Source organism: Ranitomeya imitator, chromosome 3, assembly GCF_032444005.1.
Source record: "Ranitomeya imitator isolate aRanImi1 chromosome 3, aRanImi1.pri, whole genome shotgun sequence".
Classification (NCBI taxonomy): domain Eukaryota; kingdom Metazoa; phylum Chordata; class Amphibia; order Anura; family Dendrobatidae; genus Ranitomeya; species Ranitomeya imitator.
In genome coordinates this window covers 613723302-613742737 of record NC_091284.1, presented here as the reverse complement: position 1 = coordinate 613742737, position 19436 = coordinate 613723302, and the positions used below count along the sequence as shown (strand labels likewise).

Genomic DNA, 19436 nt, shown 5'->3' with positions numbered 1-19436 from the left:
CATCACAAAATATAGCTTATTGTTGTAAATATAGTAATGAGCTGGGGGATCCTAACAAAAATAAAGGGATTAGCCAAAATGAACAACCCTTTTAAATTTCCTCTACTCAGCGAGCTAAAGTGCAGCAGACTACTTTTGGTCTAACGGCCTCCAGAAGTCTCTAGGGAAGTAGAGAAAGTCATTGAACTATACATGCCATCATACAGCTTTCCATACAGGCGATGCCTACACAGAAGAATACCTCGATAACGTGGGGTCCAAGGCCCATATGATCTAACAAAATGAAAACCTTTCTATGACTCCATATGAAATCGGAAAAATACATGACTAGAGATGGCATATTATAGCTATTTACAGCTATACCTTGTAGGTTGTACACAGCCAGATTACATGCATATCCATAAGGCCTTATCAAGACCCTTCAAAACAGCTCCAGTCAAAAACCGCATATGGAATACAAACTTCTTGACCTATGCTGTTTGCATAGAAACCCATACTATTAAAATATTATGTAAAATAATATTTTTTCATGCATACCTTTCATTTCAGGAAACTTTTCATAGTAAGTTAACCTGTTTGTACAGTACAATTAACACTTGTTATTATTTCACCTATGTAGCCTGCCTTTTTCACCAGTTTTCCCCTCTGAAGTCTCTAATTTTCAGTTGCCCATAAACTAGTGAGTGGAGTCTATTTGCTGTGATTTCTCCCATACACCACGTGCACAGACATGAGGGGTTCCTGCTCAAGGAGGTCTTTATATAGCAGTACCGAGCAGTGTAGTTAAGAATCCAGTACCAAAATGGAATTCATCACTTGTTAGAAGTTGCTGAACCACCTGTATACATGTGTTAGCGCCTCTCCTTGCTCCTGCCTCTTCTCCCCTCTCCACAGACTTTACTATGAGCTGCAACCTAATGCTGGTGAGTTAGAAGTCCATCATGTTTTGACAAAGGTGGATTTTAAAGGTGATGTCTTGGACTTTAACAATGATTGCCTATAAATAGGATAAGTCTTCAATGTCTGATCGGTGGAGGTGCAACAACTGGCACTCCCTGTTGATCAGCTGTTCCCGGAGTTAGTGGCAGCTGGAACAAAACAACCGTGGAGCTACACAGCTCTGACGTCTGTATAGTGGCCGCCGATGAGTTATTCAAATCAACAATGGACGGATGTGCAGTATCCGGCCATGGCCACTATACCATCAATGGAGGTGTACGTTGTGGCTCCGTAATGGAGCGGATCTGGTCATCGTTGACACAGGGAACAGAACAGCTGAGTGTTAGGTGTTGCACCCGTTCCGATCAACAATGACCTATCTTAAGGATAGGCCATCAATGTTTAAGTCCCGGACAACCTCTTTAAACATTTTTCAGAGTAAGTGATGAGCTCAGGAGGCAGGGGGTGGGGGTGTGAAAGGAGATCAAAGTAGGCTGCAGTTCTCACATTTGCTTGTACTACTGATATACTTGCTCCTATAGATACAAGAGCTTGTGGTTGTTTTTAGAGTTAAAAGCAAGGATAAAACCGAGCTAATGCTGCCACAAATGGCGGCTTACATTGAATGTTTGAACATCAGTTGGGTTAATTAGTTGCAGAGAAAAAGAGTCAAAACAATGTAGCTTACAGGTAGAAAGTTAATGTCTATTATTTATAGTCAACAAAGGGCAAAATGTAGCTCGTCATCTTTAACAAACTTCAAATAAAAAAAATAATTACACTAATAAACTTGAGCTATATGTTTCATGCATGTAATGTTTTCCCTAATTGTCTCACTATTTGTCTCTATACTATAGGATGGAATCTTACAGTCAATACAATGGAAGGGAGGACAATAAGACAATCCTTATGTAAGAACTGGCCCAATATCTATGGACATAACTGTTTATCACTCATGGTAATCCTGCTTCATGTCACCTGTCTTATCCATGGTTTTTACTTTTTTTTTTTTTTTCTGTGCTATGTTGTGCATAAATGTGATTCTTCAGAATTTCTTTTAGTCTTTGCCTGATGAAGAGACCTGTGTAGTCTCGAAAGCTTGCAATCTTTTCAGTTAGCCATTAAAGGTATCAACCACTGAGGACTCTCAATTCTAAATATTTTTCTATCTACTGGCTAACACGGTACCAAGATATATATATTTCCTGTATTACAATGGAAGGGAGAATTTTTTTGTTTCCATAAAAGCGCATGTATGAAAGTAAAGTCATTATTACGCTGCCTTTTCCCTCTGTCTTGATTTTATTCTGCGTTATTTTTTCTTCCAGCACGAAGCACAAGCTGTCTCTGTGCACTGAGCTAGTGCCCTAAAATAGAGCGGAGCGATGACCTCACTCACACATGCTGTCATGTAGCAGAATGTGAATATTGTTTCTTGTAGAGGACGATAAACGTTACATCTATATTACATGAAACATTCATCAATATGCTATTTGCGGTTTGGACAAGTGCTACATTTTATGTAAACATTAGAAGAGCAAAGTGAACACGATTAGTAGTTATTTATAATAAATCAGATTCTGCAATATGTACAAAGATTTACAGGATATAAGATAATTGTGTAAAAGTTGATGGTCCGACTGCTGCCCCCCAGCTTCCCGATCACAACAACAGGGGTCTCATGGTTAATAGAAGTGGCCATTGCGCATGTGCCCCGTAAATTCTGACTAGAACAGCAAGGTAGAGGATCAAACATGGATATGTATGGGGGTTGGGAAGCAAGGCTGTAATTATGTTTTCATTATAATTAAAGAGGATTTCCACTTTCAATCTGCCCCTAAGGACATGTTAAGCTAAAACAAAGTGCAGAAGCCATGAAACCACAAACTCTATGAAGATGTGGTTATCCTATTTTAATCTACTGTATAATTGTCTAAGGGTCACTTCCGTCTTTCTGTCTGTCTATCACGGATATTCATTGTTCACGGCCTCTGTCTGTCATGGAAATCAAAGACGCTGATTGGTCGCGGCAAAACAGCCACGACCAATCAGCGACGGGCACAGTCCGGTGGCAACATGGCCGCTCCTTCCTCCTGGCAGTCAGTGCCCTCTCCATACTCCCCTCCAGTCAGCACTCACACAGGGTTAATGGCAGCGTTAACCGACCACGCTATGCCGCGGTGTAACGCACTCGGTTAACGCTGCTATTAACCCTGTGTGACCAACGTTTTACTATTGATGCTGCCTATGCGGCATCAATAGTAAAAAGATCTAATGTTAAAAATAATTAAAAAAAATAAAAAAATCGTTATATACTCACCGTCCGTCGGCCCCTCGGATCCACAACACACCTTTCCCGCTCGCGACGCTCCGGTAACCGGTCCATGCTGCAATCTCGCGAGATGATGACGTAGCGGTTTTGCGAGACCGCTACGTCATCATCTCGCGAGACCGCAATGCACTCTTGAGACCGGAGCGCGCGAGGAGCGTCGGTAACCGCTTCGCTTGGATCCGGGGACTCCGGAAGGGGAGTATATAACTTTTTTATTTTAATTCTTTTTTTTTTTTTTAACAGGGATATGATGCCCACATTGCTATATACTATGTGGGCTGGGCAATATACTACATGGGCTGTGCAATATACTACATGGACTGTGTTTTATACTACGTGGGCTGTGCAATATACTACGTGGCTGGGCAATATACTACGTAGCTGCGCAATATACTACGTGACTGGGCAATATACTACGTGGCTGGGCAATATACTACGTGGCTGGGCAATATACTACGTGACTGGGCAATATACTACGTGGCTGGGCAATATACTACGTGGCTGGGCAATGTACTACGTGGCTGGGCAATGTACTACGTGGACATGCATATTCTAGAATACCTGATGCGTTAGAATCGGGCCACCATCTAGTATTTAAATAAGTGTCTTTATTGCAAAAGCAGTTCATAGGAGCACCAATGACACCATGGCCTTGTAACACTGGCCTCCTGAGGTCAGATCCAAGAGGGATGCAAGGAGGCTATAGTCCTTATTTCTGCTTGGTTTTATCCTCAGTGTTCTAGCTGTCTCAAAGGGAACCTGTCAGCAAGATTGTGCACAGTAACCTACAGTGTCAGGTTGGTGCCGTTTTACTGATTACAAATGTGGCACCCCTAGGGGTATTTGCCACAAAAATAGTTACTGACAGTAAGTACAAATACTAAAATAGCAAGACTGCACTACCACCTCCGGCCAGAAGGGGGAGCTCCAGAGACTCCCCTTGATCCATTCTGGTCTGAGAGAAGAAATGGCAGTTGGGCCAAGGAGCTGTTAGAGATTCAACTGTATGACCTCTCACTAACAGCCCTGTGACTGTTACCAGGCCTAAATCACCGGCCTGAGGAGAAGAGGGATAGAGAAAAAGGACATTGTGAGAACCGGGTAGCATTAATCACTACCCAGAACAGGCGCAAAGACGGATACCGGATCCGTGGCTGTATTCATTACATATAATACAGCAACCGGAAAAACGTGAGGTGATATCAGCTTCACTAGGGTCGGACGCAGCAACAGACACAGAGTTCAGCGGTACTCCCGGAGGGGGTAAACCGATAAAAGGACTCGGGTTGCCCGTCGAACCAGGACCCGGAGGGGACAGATTGGGCCGGCAGCCAGTTCACATACAGCAGCAGGGCCACACAGAAATTGCGCACAATAAGAGGCGAAGACCCCGGCAGGGTCAAAGTAACTCAGAGTTCCCATACAGACTCCGGTGACAGGACTGGTTGTAAATCCTTTTATGTTAAAGTAAACTGGTTAAACGTTTCAGTGCCTCAGTCTTTCATTTGGACAATAGCCATCTATCCAGGATCGGGATCGTCACCGCTGGGAGAACCTGCTGCTGATCAAGTAAGTGCCTGTCCCCTCACGATACCCCTTACACTGTGCATTGCCTGAGGCCACAGCACCGGGTCAAGCCACCCGTGACATCCCCCTCAAGAGACAGACTCCATTGGTCCGGTGCTGGGTATCCCGGTCTCCTGGGCGTCACACAATGATACCTTGGTTGATCCGTCTTGTGATTGTTGTTTAAAGGGAACCTGTCAGCAGATTGTGCCGCTATAAGATGCAGCCACCGCCTTTCAGGGCTTATCTACAGCATTCTATAATGCTGTATATATAAGCCCTCGGTCCAACCTGCAAGTGAAGAAAAATAAGTTATATTATACTCACCTGGGGGGCGGTCCTGTGTGGTTTGGTCCCATGGGTGTCGCAGGTCCGTGTCCAGCACCTCCCATCTTCTTGCGACGTCGCCCTCCTGCTTCTTCAGCACTCCCCGGCATCGGCGCTCAGGTGCAGGCGTACTTCTCTGTCATGTTAAGGGCACAGTAAAGTATTGCAGTTCGTGGGCGCTGGGCCTCTCTGACCTTTCCCAGCACCTGTGCACTGCTGTAATTTACTCTGCCCTCAGCAGGACAGAGAAGTACGCCTGTGCAGGAGCGCCGATGCCAGGGAGTGATGAATAAGTAGGAGGCGTCGGCATTGCAAGAAGATGGGAGGCGGCGGAACCGGACTTGCAACACCCATCGGACCAGACCGCACAGGACCGCCCCCCTCCCGGGTGAGTATAATATAACTTATTTTTCTTCACTTGCAGGTCAGACCAGGGGCTTATCTACAGCATTACACAGGGTGGGCCATATTTATGGATACACCTAATTAAAATGGGAATGGTTGGGGATATCAACTTTCTGTTTGCGGTACATTAGCATATGGGAGGGGGAAAACTTTTCAAGATGGGTGGTGACCATGGCGGCCATTTTGAAGTTGGCCATTTTGTATCCAACTTTATTTTTTCCAATGGGAAGAGGGTCATGTGACACCAAACTTATTGAGAATTTCACAAGAAAAACAATGGTAGGCTTGGTTTTAACGTAACTTTATTCTTTCATGAGTTATTTACAAGTTTATGACCACTTACAAAATGTGTTCAAAGTGCTGCCCATTGTGTTGGATTGTCAACGCAACCCTCTTACCCAACTCTTGACACACTGATAGCAACACCGCAGAAGAAATGCTAGCACAGGCTTCCAGTATCCGTTGTTTCAGATGCTGCACATCTCGTATCTTCACAGCATAGACAATTACTTTCAGATAACCCCAAAGATAAAAAAGTCTAAGGGGGTCAGATCGGAGACCTTGGTGGCCATTCAACTGGCCCACAACGACCTATCCACTTTCCAGGAAACTGACATCCATAATGTGGTGGTGCACAATCTTGCTGGAAAAACTCCAGTGCATAAAGAGGGCAAAACATCATCATGATGGTCGTCATGGGCCAGTTGAATGGCCACCAAGGTCAAGTGAACAACCCCAAATCAAAAACAACATCAGCTGTAATCAATGTACTGTAAAAAGGTGAAAAAATCCAACATTGGAATAGTCTATAAAACACCATAAGCTTATTATACAAAAAAAGCTAAAAAGGAAATCACAACTTCACCACCATAAAAACATTACAATGTTGAGCAAACATATTTCAGAAGGCTGTCTTTAATCATTGCAATAGTCTTATGGTTTTTTAATAGGAGATTCTAATGCTGGATATTTTCACCTTTTTTCCCCTCAATCTCTTTGCCGCACTACAAGTTTCTGTGCAGGGGATCTTTATATGGGTAAGCTGACTTTCTTTTCCATTAATGTTCACTATATTGTACTTTTATGTTCTGCAGGACTGGAATCTACCGCTATGTGGTCACGGAATGGTGGTAATATTGGTAGTTTTTTTCCTGTTTGCTATAGTTAAATATATCTTCATTACGTAGTAGGTGTATGGAAGTACTATTGCCATTTTTGGTCTTTGTATAGTGTGTTTAGGGATAGCAATAGTGGCATACAATAATTATATATGAATAGATCCTCTTTTAAGTGGTGAAGTTGGGTCATATTGGGAGACATGTACTTTGGGGCTTGGGCTCGGAATCGTTTAAAACCCTAACAGCGCCCCTGAGTCGCTTGCCATGGCTGTGGGGTACCCGGTACCGGGTCTGGTGTTCATAGGGGGATGTCACAGTGGCGACCCGATCTGTGGCCCTGGACGCCCATGTAAAAAGGGAAATTGAATAAATTTTATGTTCGGAACGCCATCTGTGGTATTCGGTCAGTAGGGACCGACACTGCTTTAAGTGGTACTCTGGTATGATGTTATTGTAGCTAAATGGTATAACTTCCCACAGGTGAAGTATATCCCCAGGGCTCCCAGTGTGTAGATGGAAGATGGTGGTGAATGGCGCAGTAAGGAACAAGGACACAGGTTTGCAGTCTCTTTACCTTGTTTACTGAACACTTCAGGCAGCCACAGTCCAGGGTACCAGATCACAGGATAGGCAGAGTCTGGCCGGCTTGGAGGCAAGTTGGAAGTCCCCTTTTCCAGGTGGAGATTAAGAGCCTTCCCTCTAGCGCGGTGGTATTGTAGTCCCTTACTGCCTATGGCTTTGGATAAGGTCCTCACAGTTCTTATCTCTGTCCCCCATATAGGATGGGACAATACCTGTATGACAGGTAACTCGAGGCTTTTTACAGGGACTCTATCACGCCCCGGGCTCTATTTGTTACTGTGTCTTCAGGTGTGTGGCGGACAGGTAACTTGCAGTTCAGCTCTCCTGCCGGTCTCTGATGTAAGTCCTAGAGTCTCTTACAACCTCGGTTTGCCGGCTACCGGTTATCTTCTTTGCCAGGGAGACAGTCTGCTCGCTGCTGTCCTCCCCCTGGTGTCCTCGCTTGTGCTCCTCTCTCCTACACGCTCACTGCAATATGTTTGGCTTTCGGTGTTGTCTCTTGTCCAGGAGCTGCAGCACTTTCTCGTGGCTGCACGGCTCCTCATACATCCTTCCCCTCTGTCTCTCTGACAGGAACTCACTCAACTTTCCCTCCAAGACCACAATATATAAGGGAGTCACCTAGCAATAGGATCAAAAGCTCCCCCTTGTGGCCTGGAGTGTGAACATGTTGCATGCTTGTGTTTACCAGGTGAAAGTTATCCTTCCTTGCGTCCAAGAGTAACGTCACACTCCCCATGAGGAAAGCAATGTTACTGTGACGTCCAGGACCCTTGGGCGCCACACCGCTGCTACTTCCTCACCCAGATCAACGGTTAGTCCAGCCAGAATTGGCAGGTTCAGCCGATGCTGAATAAGTGTTTAACACGGGAATGGGAAGAGAGTGGCCAAGTGTCAGAATAGGCGCATCTTCCAGATGTGCCTTTTCTGGGGTGGCTGGGGGCAGATGTTTTTAGCCAGGGGGGGCCAATAACCATGGACCTTCTCTAGGCTATTAATATCTGCCCTCAGTCACTGGCTTTACCACTCTGGCGGAGCCCACGCCAATTTTTCCCGCGATTTAACCCTTTAATTTAATAGCTAGAGCGCCCAAATTTTGCACATACACACTACTAACATTAGTAGTGTGGAATATGAAAAAAAAAAGGGGTATGAGGTGGTTTACTGTATGTAAACCATGTTTCATATCATGTCGGGTTTGGGAAGGAGATCGCAAAAGCCGGCAATTGAATTACCAGCTTTTCTCCTATCTAGCGCTGTATGCAATATTAATATATAAACATATATGTGTCTCGCTGATTATATATATATATACTAGCTGAAGAGCCCGGCGTTGCCTGGGCATAGTAAATATCTGTGGTTAGTTATAGCACCTCACTTCTCTTATTTTCACATCACGCCTCTCATTTTCCCAATCACATCTCTCATTTTCTCCCTCACACCTCTCATTCCCCCCTAACACTTGTCATTTCAACCTCACATCTGTCATTTTCTGATCACTCCACTATTTTTCCTCACTCCTCTCATTTTGCACTCACACCTTTTCATTTTCACCTCACACCTCTCATTTTCACCTCATCACCTCAGTATATACATGTTTGTCATCTCCCTTATATATAGTATACATCTGTATGTCATCTCCTGTATATAGTATATACCTGTATGTCATCTCCCCTGTATATAGTATATACCTGCTGTGTGTCATCTCCCCTATATATAGTATATACCTGAATGTCATCTCCTTCTATATATAGTATATACCTGTATGTCATCTCCTCCTGTATATAGTATATACCTGTGTGTCATCTCCCCTGTATATAGTATATACCTGTGTGTCATCTCCTCCTGTATTAGACCTCGTTCACACGTTATTTGCTCAGTATTTTTACCTCAGTATTTGTAAGCTAAATTGGCAGCCTGATAAATCCCCAGCCAACAGGAAGCCCTCCCCCTGGCAGTATATATTAGCTCACACATACACATAATAGACAGGTCATGTGACTGACAGCTGCCGTATTTCCTATATGGTGCAATTGTTGTAGTTTGTCTGCTTATTAATCAGATTTTTATTTTTGAAGGATAATACAAGACTTGTGTGTGTTTTAGGGCGAGTTTCGTTTGTCAAGTTGTGTGTGTTGAGTTGCGTGTGGCGACATGCATGTAGCGACTTTTGTGAGATGAGTTTTGTGTAGCAACATGCGTGTAGCAACTTTTTGTGTGTCGAGTTGCATGTGACAGGTTAGTGTAGCAAGTTGTGTGCAGCAAGTTTTGCGCATGGCGAGTTTTGAGCGTTGCGAGTATTATGTGTGGTGCCTTTTGAGTATGTGCAAGTTTTGTGTGAGGCAACTTTTGCATGTGTTGCAACTTTTGTGCATGTGGCAATTTTTCCGCGTGTGCAAGTTTTGCGTGTGGCGAGTTTTTCATGAGGAGAATTTTGCACTTGTGGTGAGTTTTGCAAGAGCCTAGTTTTTGAATGTGGCGAGTTCTGCGCGTGGCGAGTTTTGAGTGGCGACTTTTGTGTTTTGAATTTTATGTGGCGAGGTTGGTGTATTTGTGGTGAAATGTGTGCTGAGGGCAATTGTCATGATCCCAATGGCAGGGGATCACAAAAGGACAAGCACACAAAAAACAGAACAAGCTCTAGGGTGATGGAAACTGAGCTGACCGCGATCCTGAACCTAATTCACAACACTAGCAGTAGCCGGGGAACGTGCCTACGATGATTCTAGACGTCTCGCGCCAGCCGAAGGACTAGCTTCCCCTATTAGAAGAAACAAAGACCTCTCTTGCCTCCAGAGAAACACCCCACAGAAATAGCAGCCCCCCACATGTAATGACGGTGAAATGAGAGGAAAGCACATACGTAGTAATGAAAACAGATTCAGCAAAATGAGGCCCGCTAAAACTAGATAGCAGAGGATACAAAAGTGAACTGCGCGGTCAGCGAAAAACCCTACAAAAAACCATCCTGAAATTACCTGAACTCATGTGCCAACTCATGTAACATGAGGAGTAATATCAGCCCACTAGAGCAACCAGCAACAAGGAATAACATAACTGCAAGCTGGACTAAAACAAAAATAAAGCAAAACGTGGAACAGGAAAATCAAAAACTTAGCTTGTCCTGAAGATTACTGAAGCGGAAAGCAGAGGTAACAAGACACACTGATTACATTGATCACCGGCTAGGAAATGAAAAGAAAGCCAGGTTAAATAGGAAACTCCCATATCCTGATAGAACAGGTGGACACCAGAGACCGCAGAGAACACAAGTCACCCAGTACGATCTGTAACCACCAGAGGGAGCCCAAAAACAGAATCCACAACAGGCAATATGTGTTCAAGCACGTGGTAGTGTGTGGCGCATTTTGTGTGTGTTCATATCCCCGTGTGTGGTGAGTATCCCATGTCGAGGCCCCACCTTAGCAACTGTACGGTATATACTCTTTGGCGCCATCGCTCTCATTCTTTAAGTCCCTCTTGTTCACATCTGGCAGCTGTCAATTTGCCTCCTACACTTTTCCTTTCATTTTTTCCCATTATGTAGATAGGGGCAAAATTGTTTGGTGAATTGGAAAGCGCGGGGTTAAAATTTCACCTCACAACATAGCCTATGATGCTCTCGGGGTCCAGACGTGTGACTGCAAAATTTTGTTGCTGTAGCTGCGACGCTTCCAACACTTTTCCTTTCACTTTTTCCCCATTATGTAGATAGGGGCAAAATTGTTTGGTGTGTGTGTATGTCCGGGATTGGCATCTGCACCGTCGCAGCTACAGCCACAAAATTTTGCACAGTCACACGTCGGGACCCTGAGAGCGTCATAGGCTTCGTTGTGAGGTGAAATTTTAACCCCGCGCGTTCCAATTCACCAAACAATTTTGCCCCTATCTACATAATGGGGAAAAAGTGAAAGGAAAAGTGTTGGAAGCGTCGCAGCTACAGCAACATATACAGTGGGGCATAGGTAGACCTCAACTATGGGAGACAAACTGAGAAAAAAAAATCCAGAAAATCACATTGTCTGTTTTTTTAATATTTTATTTGCATATTATGGTGGAAAATAAGTATTTGGTCAGAAACAAAATTTCATCTCAATACTTTGTAATATATCCTTTGTTGGCAATGACAGAGGTCAAACGTTTTCTGTAAGTCTTCACAAGGTTACCACACACTGTTGTTGGTATGTTGGCCCATTCCTCCATGCAGATCTCCTCTAGAGCAGTGATGTTTTTGGCTTTTCGCTTGGCAACACGGACTTTCAACTCCCTCCAAAGGTTTTCTATAGGGTTGAGATCTGGAGACTGGCTAGGCCACTCCAGGACCTTGAAATGCTTCTTACGAAGCCACTCCTTCGTTGCCCTGGCGGTGTGCTTTGGATCATTGTCATGTTGAAAGACCCAGCCACGTTTCATCTTCAATGCCCTTGCTGATGGAAGGAGGTTTGCACTCAAAATCTCACGATACATGGCCCCATTCATTCTTTCATGTACCCGGATCAGTCGTCCTGGCCCCTTTGCAGAGAAACAGCCCGAAAGCATGATGTTTCCACCACCATGCTTTACAGTAGGTATGGTGTTTGATGGATGCAACTCAGTATTCTTTTTCCTCCAAACACGACAAGTTGTGTTTCTACCAAACAGTTCCAGTTTGGTTTCATCAGACCATAGGACATTCTCCCAAAACTCCTCTGGATCATCCAAATGCTCTCTAGCAAACTTCAGACGGGCCCGGACATGTACTGGCTTAAGCAGTGGGACACGTCTGGCACTGCAGGATCTGAGTTCATGGTGGCGTAGTGTGTTACTTATGGTAGGCCTTGTTACATTGGTCCCAGCTCTCTGCAGTTCATTCACTAGGTCCCCCCGCGTGGTTCTGGGATTTTTGCTCACCGTTCTTGTGATCATTCTGACCCCACGGGGTGGGATTTTGCATGGAGCCCCAGATCGAGGGAGATTATCAGTGGTCTTGTATGTCTTCCATTTTCTAATTATTGCTCCCACTGTTGATTTCTTCACTCCAAGCTGGTTGGCTATTGCAGATTCAGTCTTCCCAGCCTGGTGCAGGGCTACAATTTTGTTTCTGGTGTCCTTTGACAGCTCTTTAGTGTTCACCATAGTGGAGTTTGGAGTCAGACTGTTTGAGGGTGTGCACAGGTGTCTTTTTATACTGATAACAAGTTTAAACAGGTGCCATTACTACAGGTACTGAGTGGAGGAAAGAGGAGACTCTTAAAGAAGAAGTTACAGGTCTGTGAGAGCCAGAAATCTTGATTGTTTGTTTCTGACCAAATACTTATTTTCCACCATAATATGCAAATAAAATGTTAAAAAAACAGACAATGTGATTTTCTGGATTTTTTTTTCTCAGTTTGTCTCCCATAGTTGAGGTCTACCTATGATGTAAGTTACAGACGCCTCTCATCTTTTTAAGTGGTGGAACTTGCACTATTGCTGACTGACTAAATACTTTTTTGCCCCACTGTATATACATATATACACACACACATATACACACATATATATATCTATATATATAATTGCCTAAGGGTTTTTCCGTCTGTCTGTCTGTCTGTCCTGGAAATCCCGCGTCTCTGGTCGAGGCCGCTAGGCCTCGACCAATCAGCGACAGGCACAGCGACGATGATGTAATAAAGGACGTAGACATCCCGCATCTGATCAGCAACGGGCACAGTATCGACGTAGATGTCATAATGGTTGCCATGGCGACGATGATGTCATAAAGGTTGCCTCGACCAATCAGCGACGGGCACAGTCTGCCGCGAATTCTGGAATCATCATTGTCCATATACTACGGGGCCATGCATATTCTAGAATACCCGATGCGTTAGAATCGGGCCACAATCTAGTTATATATATATATATATTTGTCTAAGGGTTTATCCGTCTGTCTGCCTGTCTGTCTGCCTGTCTATCTGTCTGCCTGTCTGCCTGTCCTGGAAATCCCGGCTCTCTGATTGGTCGAGGCCGCCAGGCCTCGACCAATCAGAGACCGGCACAGCATCAACGTAGAAATCCCGCGTCTCTGATTGGTCGAGGCCGCCAGGCACCGGACCATCCCTGAGGAAAGAGTCTGCCGACTCCGAAACGCGTTAGATAGAACTTTTTGGCCCTAGGTGCATTCCGTCAGCCGGTCACGTGAAGCATCACGTGCATGTGACGTCACACGAGGTCCTGCAGCTTTTCTGCACCTCGCCGGCAATTTGTTTGTGGAAGCGCGGGCTACCGCTGAAGATCCGGAAGCATCGTTTGTGAGGTAAGGGGTGACTGTCACTGGCCGGGACAGGTCTAACACCCTTTCCCCACATTTTTTTGGAAAAAGAAAGCATCATCGCTGTGTATATGTTCGGGAGACCCTCGTTATGGATATTTGTATGTGATCACCTAGTAATCGTTAGGACCTGAAGTGGACGATAGGCGCTGTATAACGAACCGCCAATAAGGTAATTGTTTAAACATAGTGCCATGGATATTATCCTCTGCAGAAAGTTTTGTTATTAATAGGTTTTTTAGATCTGACGGTACCTTCAGCGCAAACATATATCTATATATATAATTGTCTAAGGGCTTTTCCATCTGTCTGTCTTTCTGTCTGTCTGTCTGTCCTGGAAATTCCGCGCCTCTGATTGGTCGAGGCCGCCAGGCCTCGACCAATCAGCAACGGGCACAGCATGGCGACGATGATGTCATAAAGGTTGCCTCAATCAATCAGCGACGGGCACAGTATCGACGTAGATGTCATAATGGTTGCCATGGCGACGATGATGTCATAAAGGTTGCCTCGACCAATCAGCGACGGGCACAGTCTGCCGCGAATTCTGGAATCATCATTGTCCATATACTACGGGGACATGCATATTCTAGAATACCCGATGCGTTAGAATCGGGCCACAATCTAGTATATATATATATATATATATACATAAAGTCGTTTGTGTTTCCACACTTAATATTGGACATTTTAGGTAGTTGTGTCCGTTTATTTGCAACAGGAGGACTACCAAGAAATAACCTTTTGTGCAGCGCCCTTAGTTGCTTTTATATTTTGGATAGAGATTATAATATTATATATATATAATAATATAAATATATATACTGTATATATATATATATATATATATATATATATATATATATATATATATATATATATATATATATATATATATATATATATATATACACACACATACACACACATACACACACACATATACACACCCCTATACTATGTGTAGACATATATCTTAGCTATTCTATTCTAACCTGTCAGTGTGATTTTACAGCGTATTTCTCGCAAGTCACACTGCTGGTCCGTGTGTAATCCGTAATTTTCTCGCCCCCATAGACTTTCATTGGCAATTTTTTTGAGCAATACGGTGACAAACGCAGCATGCTGCGATTTTCTACGGCCGTAGAAGACCGTATAATACGGATCAGTAAAATACGGCAGATAGGAGCTGGGCCATAGAGAATCATTGTACTGTATGCAATCCGTATTTTCTGCACCTCTCATACATCCGTAAAACTCGCTAGTGTGACGCTAGCCTTAGATATAAGCCAGGTCCGTTAATGGGATTATATAGGGCCAGAAAGCCGCCCTCGTAACATGGAAAGTTAAAACTGAGAACACGGACATGTGGATTTCTGGACCAAGATAAAAAAGCTGCCCAATGTTAATTATTATATTTAATTGCCTTAACAGCACACTAGACAATACACTATGTACACAATGGTTATATTATAGATTAATATTCATACGCACAATTGTCAGATATGCAAATACAGGTGGTAATACAAAAGTAAAAGTAAATTATACAAAAATCAGTTACCGGCTTGATGTTCATCCCTTGAATGATGGCAAACACATGTGAGGTGTGTGGGCCAGCTATTTCCGGATATTTGGAGTGACCTCCCTTGGCAGAAAACGAAGGCCCACATCGTTGCATGTGCACTTATCCACTTAGCCAGTTTCTACCTTCCCAGCCCCCCAGGATGGTCCTAGTCTCCCTCCCACTTGCTCTGGCAGCTGAAACTCCAACGCCTATAATGGATCATAACTTCTCTATATAAAGTCATAGGGTGGTGGTTGTGGCACCATCAGATCCGCCGGGCCCCCATTACACTTGGAGATCAAACACGGCTTTGCCACCTGGCTTCTATATTTCTCTCTGCCCCTGGATGCTAGAATGGGTAGAGACCCAAGCGGGCATTCGGCCCATTCCTAAAATCTCCAAAATGTAACCGGTATACAGCTAGGAAGTACAATAAGTCCATAACTCCTTATGAAAATATGGCTCCCGTCAGGCCGGGGGAATTCTTTCTGAGTTAATTAGCTTTACACTCTCCATAGGGATCCATCCTGCCAGGAATAGCTTGGTCCCAGCTATCTGCAGTAGGCAGAAATTTAGCTCGGCCACCTACTGAGAATGGTTTCCTGTCCCAGTTTCACACTTTGTAAGAGGATCATAATGTTGAACCGGATATGATAGTTGATTGGCAAGAATTTATAGCCCCCATATTCTTCAAACAAACTTACGTGTAAAGACCAATGGGTTTAGGGATGTCCTTACCGCCCCAATCTATATAGGGATCATCATACTTAGGTATGGGATGAAAAGTAGTCGTAGTAGCAGACAGTCTAAAAAAATTTTGGGGAGGTCTAAACTATTAAAAAAAGAGCCAATAGGACACAGAGAGAAAGATTCACGCACAAATGAGATTTAATCATACATACATGTGCTTCTCTAAAAATTAGAATATCAGCAAAAAGTTAATTTCAGTTCTTCAATACACAAAGTGAAACTCATATTATATAGAGTCATTACAGAGTGATTTATTTCCAGTGTTTATTCCTGTTAAACCCTTAATGACCGGACCTTTTTTCGGTTTTTCGCTCCCCTCCTTCCCAGAGCCATAACTTTTTTATTTTCCTGTCAATATGGCCATGTGAGGGCTTATTTTTTGAGGGACAAATTGTACATTTGAATGACACCATTGGTTTTAACTTGTCATGTACTAGAAAATGAGGGAAAAATTCCAAGTGCGGTGAAATTGCAAACAAAAGTGCAATCCCAAACTTGATTTTTGTTTGACATTCAGAGCTTAGTGAACCTAGCAAAAAAGCCAGAGTTTGACAGCGGCATTTAACTAGTTAATAGGCATGGGCGGATCGCGATTCCACCCGCGCTTATTGCAGGCGCAAATCAGCTGTTCAAAACAGCTGACATGTCCCGGCTTTGATGCGGGATCACTATCAGAGCCCGCATCAAAGTGGGGGTTCTGCCACCGGACATACTATTAGGTCTTATGGCAGAAAGGGGTTAATGTTGATGATTATGGCTTACAACCAATGAAAACCCATAAGTCATTATCTCAGTAAATTAGGATAATTAACAAAAAACACCTGCAAAGGCTTGCTAAGTGTTTAAAAAGGTCCCTTAGTCTGCTTCAGTAGGCTCTACAATCATGGGGAAGACTGCTGACTTGACATAGCAAAGTACTGCAGTGCACAGGCACCGGGAAAGGTGAGAGAGGCCCGGCGCCTGCGCAATGCAGTACTTTGCTATGCCCTCAACAGGGCAGACAAAGTACGCCTGCGCCGGAGCCTGAAGACAAGAAGAGGACGTCATCGTAAGAAGATGGGAGGCCCCGGACCGGACCGCGACGCCCATCGGACCAGAACAGAACCGGGACCCCCCCTGGGTGAGTATAATCTAATCTCTTTTTTTCATCTTTCAGGATACATCGGGGGGCTTATCTACAGTATTACAGAATGCTGTAGATAAGCCCCTGATGCTGTTGGGCTTAGCTCACCTTCGATTTTGGGGGTGACCGGTTCCCTTTAAAAGGTGTGTAAAAAAAACAAAACACACATAGTATATGTATATCTATTAAAAGGTGATCAAAAAACATACCTGTCGTTTTTTTACATATTACAGAAGACTGCATCAGCCACAGAAGTCTTACATAACCTCAGGCATGACTCTGCGGGCTTTCCTATAATGCCTTGAAATGATAACATTTCATGATATAGCCAGTGTTGCAACTAGAGTCCAATGAACCCCTGTGCAAAATTTGGACCTAGGCCCCATCTGCATGTTGCTCAGATATATGGGCCCTTGTGGTGTTATAGATCCTATACTATATAAATGCCCACACCCCTGTTGTGAATTCTGTGGCTGAGTTCACTTCTGTGGTCACAAGTGGTATTGCAGTCTCTGGGCTTCCTCCCTCAGGTGTTTTGGTGAGCTCGTTGGCTGCCTTGCTATTTAGCTCCACCTGAGTCTGTCTTCCTTGCTCCTTGTCAATGTTCCAGTGTTGGATCTGAGCTACTGCATCTTTCCTTGGGCCTGCTGCTCTGCTAGATAAGTGCTTCTAGTTTGTTTTCTGTTTTTTCTGTCCAGCTTGCTATTAACTTTTGCTGGAAGCTCTGAGAAGCAAAGGGGTGCACCGCCGTGCTGTTAGTTCGGCACGGTGGGTCTTTTTGCCCCTTTGCGTGGTTTTCGTTTTAGGGTTTTTTGTAGACTGCATAGTTCTCTTTGCTATCCTCGCTCTGTCTAGAATATCGGGCCTCACTTTGCTGAATCTATTTCATTCCTACGTTTGTCTTTTCATCTTGCTAACTGTCATTATATGTGGGGGGCTGCCTATTCCTTTGGGGTATTTCTCTGAGGTAAGTCAGGCTTGTATTTCTATCTTCAGGCTAGTCAGCTCCTCAGGCAGTGTCGAGTTGCATAGGTAGTTGATAGGCGCAATCCACTGCTGCTTATAGTTGTGTGAGGATAGATCAGGTACTGCAGTCTACAGAGATTCCACGTCTCAGAGCTCGTCCTATTGTTTTTGGTTATTGCCAGATCTCTGTATGTGCGCTGATTACTGCACGCTGTGTTGCCTGATTGCCAGCCATAACACACCCCACGTAATAATACAGTATCTCCCTTCCTGAGCCCCATGTAATAACATTTTCCCCCATACTGAGCCCCTTCCTGGCATAATGTCCCCCATCCTGGTATAATACCCTCCAATCCTGGCATAATGCCCCCCATCCTGGGCCCTTCATATTTTAAAAAGAAATAAATGATTATTCTTAGCTGACTCTGCTACCACGTCATGCGTTGTCCTCTTCATTAGCCAACGCAGGTGTGGGCAGCTGACTTCGGTGTGAACACATGTGCAGTGCATGACGTCACTGCCTTGCACCATGCGTCACTGGAAAGCTAACGTCCTCGGCTGCCCTTTGATTTGCTGGCGGTGTGTATTTCAGCACAGGTAGCAGGAGGGTCTGTGCACCGCAATGCATTTCACCTGAATGTACATCCGAATGTGCCTATTCTGGGCGGCTGTGGGCTGCTCTTTTTAGATGGAGGGGGTCAATATCCATTGCCCCTTACCAGCCTGAGTCGTACCGAAACAGTTGAGTCAAGGGAAAATTAAATCAGAATAGTGAACATATAATCCCCTTAAAGACAGCTTTTAATAATGAAATTTAAAAAAAAAAAAAACACCTACCCAGTGAAAAAAATGGTTAAATGCCATCAATAAATATTGACCACAAACCCGCAATAACCCTGCAGTAGACCTATCTTATACCTGTCTTAATTATAATTAAGTAGAAGATAGGCCTACTACAAGGTTATTGTATGTTTGTGGTCAATATTTGTTGATGGTATTTAAATATTTTTTTCACTGGGTGGTGTTTATTTTAAATCATTATTAACCCCTTTACCCCCAAGGGTGGTTTGCACGTTAATGACCGGGCCAATTTTTACAATTCTGACCACTGTCCCTTTATGAGGTTATAACTCTGGAACACTTCAACGGATCCCGGTGATTCTGACATTGTTTTCTCGTGACATATTGTACTTCATGACAGTGGTAAAAATTCTTTGATAGTACCTGCGTTTATTTGTGAAAAAAACGGAAATTTAGCGAAAATTATGAAAATTTCGCAATTTTCCAACTCTGAATTTTTATGCAATTAAATCACAGAGATATGTCACACAAAATACTTAATATGTAACATTTCCCACATGTCTACTTTACATCAGCACAATTTTGGAACCAAAATTTTTTTTTGTTAGGGAGTTATAAGGGTTAAAAGTCGACCAGCAATTTCTCGGTTTTACAACACCATTTTTTTTTTTTAG

At 43.9% G+C, this 19436-nt stretch overlaps 1 protein-coding gene and 1 long non-coding RNA gene across 3 annotated transcripts in view; one reads left to right on the top strand and one right to left on the bottom strand.

The window, feature by feature from the left end:
- LOC138672237 (uncharacterized) overlaps positions 1-2078 on the top strand; it is a 91443-nt gene extending 89365 nt beyond the window's left edge. Inside the window, exon 2 of the long non-coding RNA XR_011319663.1 lies at positions 1797-2078. This is a non-coding gene — a long non-coding RNA (uncharacterized lncRNA). The remainder of the gene's footprint in view (positions 1-1796) is intronic.
- Positions 1-19436, bottom strand: part of KLF12 (KLF transcription factor 12) — a 354667-nt gene that overhangs the window by 274256 nt on the left and 60975 nt on the right. The gene's annotated exons all lie outside the window — the stretch shown is intronic.